The sequence below is a fragment of the Nicotiana sylvestris genome, chromosome 1 (genome assembly GCF_000393655.2).
Source record: "Nicotiana sylvestris chromosome 1, ASM39365v2, whole genome shotgun sequence".
Lineage (NCBI taxonomy): Eukaryota > Viridiplantae > Streptophyta > Magnoliopsida > Solanales > Solanaceae > Nicotiana > Nicotiana sylvestris.
The window spans coordinates 181,269,713-181,279,735 of record NC_091057.1 but is presented as its reverse complement, the minus strand read 5'-3'; positions in this window follow the sequence as shown (position 1 = coordinate 181,279,735).

Genomic DNA, 10,023 nt, shown 5'->3' with positions numbered 1-10,023 from the left:
ACCTGTGACCGTTCGAAGCTGCCGGCTCGATAGGCCCAATGACATCCATGCCCCATGCTACAAATGGCCATGGTGCGGACATTGTGTGCAATTCCATTGGTGGAGAATGAATCAGATCTCCGTGTATCTGACACTGATGGCATTTTCGTACGAAACTGATACAATCATGCTCCATAGTGAGCCAATAATATCCCGCTCGCAGAATCTTCTTTGCCAACACATATCCGCTCATATGGGGCCCACAGACTCCAGCATGTACCTCTGTCATCACTATCGTGGCTTGACCTGCATCAATACATCTCAGCAATCCCAGATCTGGGGTTCTTTTGTACAACATTCCTCCACTGAGGAAAAATCCATTTGCCAGTCGTCGAATGGCTCTCTTTTGATCTCCGGTTGCCTGCTCCGGGTATATTCCCATCCTGAGGTATTCCTTGATATCATAAAACCATGGCTCGCCATCCATTTCTTCTTCTATTATGTTGCAGTAGGCATGCTGATTACGAACCTGAATATACAATGGGTCAACATGGATTTTGTCTGGATGGTGCAACATCGATGCTAAAGTGGCCAAAGCATCGGCAACCTCATTGTGAACTCTCGGGATGTGTCTGAACTCCACTGATCGAAATCGCTTGCTCAGATCGTGCAAACATTGTCGATATGGTATAAGCTTCAAATCCCGTGTTTCCCATTCACCCTGGATCTGATGTACTAGGAGGTCCGAGTCTCCCAAGACCAAGACGTCCTGAACATCCATGTCTGCAGCCAATCGTAGGCCCAAAATACATGCCTCATATTCAGCCATGTTGTTGGTACAATAGAAACGTAGCTGAGCTGTAACAGGATAGTGATGTCCTGTTTCTGAAATAAGTACTGCTCCTACTCCAACTCCTTTTGCATTAGCAGCCCCGTCAAAGAAAAGCTTCCACCCTGGTTCCTCATTCAGTTCTAACTCCTCTATATGTATCACTTCTTCATCAGGAAAATACGTCCTCAAAGGCTCGTATTCTTCATCAATAGGATTCTCAGCCAAGTGATCGGCCAATGCTTGAGCTTTCATGGCCGTCCTCGTCACATAGACAATGTCGAACTCTGTGAGTAATATCTGCCATTTTGCCAATCTTCCTGTGGGCATAGGCTTCTGGAAAATATACTTTAATGGATCCAGACGTGAAATAAGGTAAGTAGTATGTGACGACAGATAATGCTTAAACTTCTGTGCTACCCAAGTTAGAGCACAACATGTCTTCTCAAGTTGGGTGTACTTATTCTCATAGACTGTAAACTTCTTGCTGAGATAATAGATGGCTTGCTCTTTTCTTCCTGTGATGTCGTGTTGACCCAACACGCAACCAAACGAATGATCCAGGACCGTTAGATAAAGGATTAATGGCCTCCCCGACTCAGGTGGAACCAATACAGGTGGATTGGATAAATAACCTTTGATCTGGTCAAATGCCTCCTGACATTCTGCCGTCCATTCTATCGCGGCATCTTTCCTCAGCAATCGAAAGATGGGTTCACAAGTTGTTGTGAGCTGAGCGATGAATCTGCTGATATAGTTCAATCTTCCCAACAGACTCATTACTTCTGTTTTGTTCCTCGGTGGCGGCAATTCCTGGATGGATTTGATCTTTGACGGATCCAACTCAATGCCTCGCCGACTGACGATAAATCCTAACAGCTTTCCAGATGGAACACCAAATGCACATTTGGCTGGGTTGAGCTTAATGTCGTACCTTCGAAGTCTTTGGAAAAACTTCCTAAGGTCTGCTACGTGGTCTTCCTGACGCTTGGATTTGATGATCACATCATCTACGTACACTTCGATCTCTTTGTGTATCATATCATGGAACACAGTAGTCATTGCTCTCATGTACGTTGCCCCAGCGTTCTTCAAACCGAATGGCATTACCCGATAACAATAAGTCCCCCATGGCGTAATGAAAGCTGTTTTCTCTGCATCTTCTTCATCCATCAAAATCTGATGATACCCAGCGTAGCAATCCACAAAGGAGCCGATTTCTCGCCCGGCGCAATTGTCGATCAAGATATGGATATTGGGCAATGGAAAGTTATCCTTTGGGCTTGCCCTGTTCAGATTACGGTAGTCGACGCATACCCTGATCTTCCCATCTTTCTTTGGTACTGGCACCACATTAGCCAACCAATCAGGATATCGAGAGACCCGAATAACCTTTGCTTGCAGCTGCTTGGTTACTTCTTCTTTAATCTTCACACTCATATCTGTCTTGAACTTCCTCAGTTTCTGCTTGACGGGAAGGCATGCCGGGTCAATGGGCAATTTGTGAACCACTAGCTTGGTGCTTAAACCCGGCATGTCGTCATACGACCATGCAAAAATATCTTTAAACTCAATGAGTGCTTTGATTAATTCTTCCCTGATGCCAGGCTCAATGTGGATGCTGATTTTGGTTTCTCGGACATTATCCGCATCCCCTAGATTTACAGCCTCGGTGTCATTCAGATTAGGCTTGGGTTTCTCTTCAAATTGGCATAGTTCTCGGTTTATTTCTTCGAAGGCTTTATCCTCATCATATTCAGACTCATCGTCATAATCGATCTCTTGTATCATTAAATCAGAGTCAGATTGATTTATTAGACTAGGTCGAAGATCCGTCGTGCATGCCATGTCATTAGAACCAGTAAAAAGAGAACTGTTCAGAAAGAGAAAAGAATAAAACAAAATTAAAATGAGACAAGAAAAGAATTTTATTAAAATGCGGGATAACAGGGTTCACACTTTTACAAGATAAAATAAGATTTGGATTACACCCTGAATAATCCGAAAAATAAGAAAGCAAAAATCAAAGCCTACTACCAGGACTCTCCCCGAGTAGGAAGAGGAGTAACCGTCCAATTGTTGGTTTTGGCCTCAGGCCCCATAAACTGTATGTCTGTTCCGCTGGAACCCTCTCCGACTTCTACCATATTGACATCAGTGAACAATCTTTCGAAGCTCTGATTCAGATCCCCGTCAATCCCAATCAATGGCCCGAGAACTTTCGGGACCGGTGACCCCTTGGCGCTTGCTCTAACAAAAGATCTTGAGAGACGTGGCACAGGTTTGGGAAGAAACCAAACTTTCTTCTTCATTTTCCGCGCTCGTTTTACATCTGCCGCAGTCGGTTTGAACCCCAACCCAAAGGTCTCCAAATTCTTGGGCAAGGAAACAGGTTGAACAATTCCCTGAAGTTCAGCTCCCAAGCCTTTTCCTGGCATAAACCCATTACCCAGCATTTCTGAGACCATCATAACCGTTGCGGAAGCTATCCTAGGTTGCTGAATGATTTCACCCTCGGGGATCTTGTTTGCCGACACTGCATCAAAAATCTGGTAGACCCAGGGACCTTTGTCATCATTGGTCTCTATGAAGGGTACAATGGCGCCTCCTACGGTGCACGCAGTGTCCTCGCCGTGCAACACGACCTCTTGTCTATCCCACTCGAACTTGACCATCTGATGCAAGGTGGATGGCACTGCTTTGGCTGCATGGATCCACGGTCGTCCCAACAGAAGGTTATAAGATACCGTAGCATCTAATACCTGGAATTCCATGGTAAACTGGACTGGACCGATGGTCAACTCAAGTACAATATCCCCCACGGTGGCTGTTCCATTTCCGTCAAATCCTCGGACGCAAATGCTATTCTTGTGGATTCTTCCGTGGTCGATCTTCAATTGGTTCAGGGTGGATAATGGACAAATATTGGCACTTGAGCCGTTATCCACCAATGCCCGAGTAACTGCCGAATCTTCACATTTGACAGTTAGGTAGAGAGCTTTATTATGCTCCGTGCCCTCCACTGGCAGATCATCATCTGAAAATGTTACCCTGTTCACCTCGAAAATTTTGTTGGCAATCGTTTCCAGGTGATTTACAGAAATCTCATTGGGCACATGAGCTTCATTCAGTATCTTCATCAGGGCCCGACGATGTTCATCCGAATGGATTAATAATGATAGCAGTGAGATCTGGGCCGGTGTTTTCTTCAACTGTTCGACCACGGAGTAATCCTGCACTTTCATCTTCTTTAAGAAATCCTCAGCTTCTTCTTCTGACACAGGTTTCTTTGTTGCAGCTGGATTGGGTCTTCTCAACTCCGCCGGAGCAAAACACCGTCCTGATCGAGTCAGTCCCTGCGCCTCACAACTATTCTCCTCCACTTGTTGTCCCTTGTACATCACCACTGCCTTCTCATACTTCCAAGGCACAGCCTTGCTATCAATCACTGGTGTTTGGACTACTGGTTTTATGATGACCGGTTCCCTGCAGACCCCCTTCACAACAACCACGGGTGCAGATGATGCTCCCGTTATTACCAACTTGGCTGGTTCTGGTTTCCTTGTAGCGGCAGATGGATTCTTCCCCAATATCACCACTGGCTTGACATCTTCCCCCTTCAACTGTACCCCTGCTTCCTCATTGATCGATTTTTCTTTCGGAGTGGCACGGATCATCATCACTGTCTGTGAGGGTTTCTTCGGCTCCCCTCCTTCGTGCACAAGCTCGATCATGTGGGCTTCAGGGTGCTTTGGCAATGGGTTCTGGTTAATGTTGGGTGCCTCCGGTGCCTGTACCTCGATCTTGTTGGTATCAATAAGATCTTGTATTGCATGTTTCAGCCTCCAACATTTCTCGGTATCATGTCCGGGAGCTCCCGAACAATATTCACATCTTACCGAGTGATCCATATTTTGGGGTAAGGGATTTGGTAATCTAGGCTCAACAGGATTTAATAAACCCAACTGCCTCAATTTGTGGAACAAGGCAATATAAGTTTCCCCCAACTCAGTAAAAGTTCTTTGCCTCTGCAATCTTTCATTTCTGGCGGCCGGATTTCCCCTGAAACCCATCCCTGGAGGGTTCCTGTAGGCTCTTGGTGGTGGATAGGTGTTTTGTGGTGGTGGGTATGTGTTATGTGGAGGTGGGTATGTATTGTGGGGAACCGGCGCGCGCCATTGTGGGCGAACCGGAGGTTGGGTGTATGTCTGGGCTTGATGGACGGTGAAATGTTGTTCTTGTGGTTGGTAGTAGGGTTGTGGAGGGTAATTTGGAATGTGTGGGTAGTTTAGACGATGGGGTCTGGGTTGGTAATGAGGGGAAGGACCTCTAGATCTGGACCAATTGTCGGCCTCTAATGTCGTGACCTCCTCTCTCCTTTTCTTCCCTAGCGCACCTCCCGTGCCGCTCTGAATGGCCTGAGTTGTTGCCTTAATTGCCGAATAACTCAGGATCTTATTGGACTTAAGTCCCTCTTCTATCATACCTCCCATTTTCACAACTTCATTAAATGATTTGCCAACTGACGTCACCAAGTGACCAAAGTAAGTTGGCTCGAGAGTTTGTAAGAAGTAATCCACCATTTCTCCTTCTCTCATTGGGGGATCAACTCTGGCTGCCTGTTCTCTCCATCGGAACCCAAATTCCCGGAAGCTCTCTCCGGGTTTCTTCTCGAGCTTTAGCAATGTGAGACGGTCTGGGACTATCTCAAGGTTGTATTGGAAATGTCCTGCGAAAGCCTGTGCCAAGTCATCCCAGGTGTACCACCTGCTCGGATCTTGTCTTGTATACCACTCTAATGCCGACCCGCTCAAACTCTGGCCAAAGTAAGCTATTAATAGCTCATCTTTGCCCCCTGCTCCCCTCATTTTGCTACAAAAACCCCGTAGATGTGCCATAGGATCACCATGCCCTTCGTATAAATCGAACTTGGGCATCTTGAACCCTGCTGGTAATTGAACGTCAGGGAAAGGGCATAGATCCTTGTAAGCCACGCTGACCTGGTTACCTAACCCGTGTATGTTCCTGAAGGATTGCTCCAGGCTTTTAAATTTCCGCATCACCTCGTCCTGCTCTGGGCTCTTAGCCGGCTTTTCAATCTCCGCCGGGACCTCAAAGTGGGGATTATAGGTATGTGGCTCGGGTGCTTTGAATGTGAGTTCAGGGGGGTAATATTGTGTATCGTGAGCCTGAAACAGTGGCTCACTAGATGATCTGTGCAATGGGGCTGGGGGAGGTGCCACAAAGACGGGAACATTTGGTGGAGGAGGGTTTTGAGTGGGTGGTGGAGCTTGGGAATCATAAGCCTCTCTTCCCTGATAATAGTGATGGCTTGGGAAACTTGTTGAAGGACCGGGAGAGGGGTATTCCGGCGTGTGTGTTGGTTGGAGGGTAGGAGTAACGGGTAGTTCTTGCCCCTTCTGGGCTCTAGCTAAGGCTATCTGCATTTCATTCATTTCTAGCCTCATTTTTTCCATTTTCTCCAGGGCTTCCTTCAGCATCTGATTGGCCGTTTTTTCTGACTCAACGCTGTTGTCTGACCCAGTCATGCTTTCTGGTATAGGACCTTTTGATCTTGTTTGATAATGGTACGGTGCCAGTACGCTCTAACAACTAACTGATATTGATTGGAAAAACAACAAACTTGTCAGTGTTAGAGTCTTAACAGATATTGTAATTGCACGTTAGGGGGATGCAATGCTCCTAGGCAGTTAATCATTTCTAACATGCTTTTGCTCTGACCGCATGCATCATCCCGGCTTATTTTTGCTCTGACAAATATATATTCTTCTTTTTTTTCTTTTTTTTTTTATATATATAATTACGGTCGAATCCTATAGAGATTGCCTACGTATCGTGACCCCGCACGAATCAGACCAAGCATAGTTCGTGCCATAAGACCAAATTTTTTTTTTATTACTCAAAATAATGCTATTACAAGCCATCACAAAAAAAAAACAAAATATATATATATATATATTTTGAGAATGTTTGAAGAAAAAAAACATATGGGTAGACAACAGACTCGAAAAACAAACAAGTGCAAGATTGAACTAGGGATACATTAAAGCTTTGAATTTTGGTGCCCGCGAGGCATCATTCGGCCTTTCTGCGGGCTTGGGAGCCAGGCTTCTTTGCAAGCTTTTTAGTTCCTCCATAATCTGATGGACATAACCCATGATTGAGGCAAAAAGGATATCACGAGGCATCTCTTCACATGTTAGGCACTTCGTGGTGATATAGCGCCCTATATCATTGATCCTACCCCTGATTCTATCCCTCTCTATGCACAGCTGTTCTATCCGTTGATTCTTTAGTCCCAATATTCGAGTATTGTCAATGAGCTGCTCTTGGAACCTCTCCATTTGTTCTTCCATCCGGGCTATCGACTCATAGCAGCGTTCTCTATCTGTTCTAGCATCCTGGGCTTGTTTGAGGACCCGATTATTGAGAATGGAGTTTATCTCTCTCAATGTCGCAACACTCATTTCGTAGTCCCTTTTTACTTGCCATAGGTGCTCTCTCCGTGATGTTGTAACTGTGGCCCACCTGACCCGCATTCTTGTTATACAAGCCTGGGATCTCTCCAAGTCTTCTCGGCTTTGGCTGACTTGATTTCTCAATTCCGCTATCAACCTTTCATCAGAGCGACGTTTCTGTCGGTCGCTATCACTCTTACTGACTTGGCGAATTCGGGCTTTCAGTGCCTGGTTTTCTTTGGCTAATTTGTTCTTCTCACCCTGCTCTGAGGCTACTTGAACGTTGTTTTCAAACATAAGCCTTTCAATTTGTCGCTTCAGCTTCCCGATTTCAACCCGGTAGCCTTCCTCTCTCACTAACCAGCCCCACTGTTCCTGCGAATCATCCGTAAATTGTTGGACGTGAGCTCTTTTGGCAGGCCTCTGACGAATCTGGAACCTTTTCCCGAACCAAACATCGTATTTTGGGTCTACCTCACCCTTAGCCAGCTCTCGAACCATAGTCTTGGGTTCAAGGAATCTACATTCGTGCCACAGCTTTCTAATTTTTCCTTCGGGGAACACGACTCCTGGACTCAACTCAATGGCGTGCTTGCTTAGATCCTCATCAGTGGGAATTACCTGAAATCTTCCTAGTTGGCGCAGTACCCGATGAGGAGCATATGGTTGGATGCTACGAAGTCCCATCAAAAGAACATGACATTCCTCGGCCGCCATGTATATTACCTCAGTATCATTCAACCACCCAAATGCCCATTCAACTTGGTCGGCTGTTGTTGACCTCAATTGTGCAAGCCATGCTTCGACGCCTTCGGGAAATATGACGCCTGTCATTCGTTTCTCAAAGCCGCTAATGCAGTTTCTCTCAGTCAACCCGTGGTTCATGTATCCCACTCGGTGATGGAGGTGTTCTTGCATCCACAGCTGGAGTAACAGATTGCATCCCTGAAAGAACTTGCCTCCTTCTCGGCATATAGTTAAAGCTCGGTAGATTTCGGACAAAATCAAAGGAACCACAGTACTGTCGGTTCTTTTGATTGCAACATCGGCCATCCCTACAAGGCCTATCTCTATTTTTTTATCTTTGCGGGGACAGACCACAACTCCCAGAAATGCTGTGATAAATGCCAAAGTACGTCTTGCTTCCCACTTGATTCTGTTCCCAGTGTGAATTAATCCGAGGTTTGGTTCTTCCAAACCCTGAGGAATTCCGTACCGTTGATACAAGAATTGGAGAGTACAACATCCCTTCGACAAATCATCATTCTGCACCTTCCGACTAATGCTTAGCAAATCCAAGAACGCGTGCGGAGATACTGGTCTTGGTGAAAGTAAATACTGCCCTCTTAGTTTCCCATTCAACCCCGCATATCCGGCGACTTCCTCTAGTGTAGGTGAAAGTTCAAAGTCAGCAAAACGAAACACGTTGCGTGTTGGGTCCCAGAACGGTATTAGAGCCTCGATGATATCTGTCCTTGGCTTGATATTCAACAGATCGACAAAACCTCCCAAAACTCTTTCCACTATCTTTATACTATCCTTTCCCATATCATTCCACCACATGTGGAGTTGCGAAGGGACCTCGCTACACACTGAGAATGGTTCATTTTGACTTGTGCTCATCCTGCACATTTATTATAGTGATTAAAGAAGGAAAAACTTTTATTTGACTTAAAAACTATCTTTATTCTAAAGAAATATTTTTTGGATTTTAATTTTTTTTTTTTTTTGAAAAAACTTTTAAGGAGAAAGGAAATATTTTTGAACTAATATTCTGAATTTATGAAAGAAATACTACAGAAAAAAATATTTTTGAATTTTATTTTGAATATCTTTTAAACAAATAATTGGGATTTTGATATTAAAAGGAAATATTTTTTTTTTTTAAATTGAGGTCTAAAAGAAAAACTTTCTAAAGAAGTGAGTAATGTTAAATATTTTTGGATTTTTTTTTTGAATACGGTGAGCCGAAACCAAAGAGGTTTGCCTCTGATCTCACATCCGGTGAGAATCAGACCCGCGTAGTTCAGGCTATAAACTAACTAATTTTTGAAAACAAACAAATTTTTTCCTTTTTCTTTTATAGCAAAAAAAACTATTTTCCTTTTTCATATTTTTTTTTTTGAAAATAAAGCAAATTAAAATAAAAGACTTATTCCTACACACTTTCTGCTTTCTAGGCAAACAAACAATTCTAAAAGTAAAAATATATATGTTTTTTTTAAAAAAAGAAAATTCGGCAGCATTTCGACAGTACTTGGACACTGATTTTTCTAAATTAATCATCTAACTTTCCACTTGCTATTTTTATTTTATTTTATTCTTTACACTCCCGAGACTCAGAAGCCGGTCAACATGCAAGACCGAGCAAATAAATGCACATAAAACAAATAAGATGCATCAGGATGGTCATTTTCATTTTTGGTGCACCTGTCCTAGACAGACCCAACCCCTGTGTTGAGCCTCCAAAGTCAGATGCACGTGATGCAAACAAACGTTCCTACTAGGGATCCGGCATGTGGCTGAGTTATTCTAGGTTCAGAACTTGGGTGTTTGTTCTAGACCTGGCTTACCCGAGCGGACAGCTCGAGCCGAGGGGGAGGCAGCGTACCGGGAATACAGAAGTTTCACCGGCTTTGCAACTTATCCAACCTCGTTCTAAATAGGGAATTTAGACACTATACAGAAAAGAAGTCACACGAAGTGCACCCTTCTTCATGATTTAGAAGACTCAGA